Source organism: Gossypium hirsutum, chromosome D05 (assembly GCF_007990345.1).
Source record: "Gossypium hirsutum isolate 1008001.06 chromosome D05, Gossypium_hirsutum_v2.1, whole genome shotgun sequence".
NCBI classification, from domain to species: Eukaryota; Viridiplantae; Streptophyta; class Magnoliopsida; order Malvales; family Malvaceae; genus Gossypium; species Gossypium hirsutum.
In genome coordinates this window covers 28,198,799-28,199,072 of record NC_053441.1, presented here as the reverse complement: position 1 = coordinate 28,199,072, position 274 = coordinate 28,198,799, and positions in this window count along the sequence as shown.

Below are 274 nucleotides of genomic sequence, written 5' to 3'. Positions count from 1 at the left end.
AGCCTAACAGACTTATCAACCAAGGATTAGTCTACACCTTAGATTTATGCAAAACGGGAATATGTGAAGAGGCCTTGTATATGCTAGTGACGAGACTTGTATTGAAACAAGTTAGAGAATAGAACTGCCTTTTGGTAAACTATGTGAGATGTTAGAATCGATAGGGGGGATTGAAGTCGTCAAGGTTCATGCTTGTTGATGAGCAAGTAGCAATGTTTTTACATATCATTCCCCATCACCTGAAAAATCGAGTTATCAAGCCATCACTTTAGAA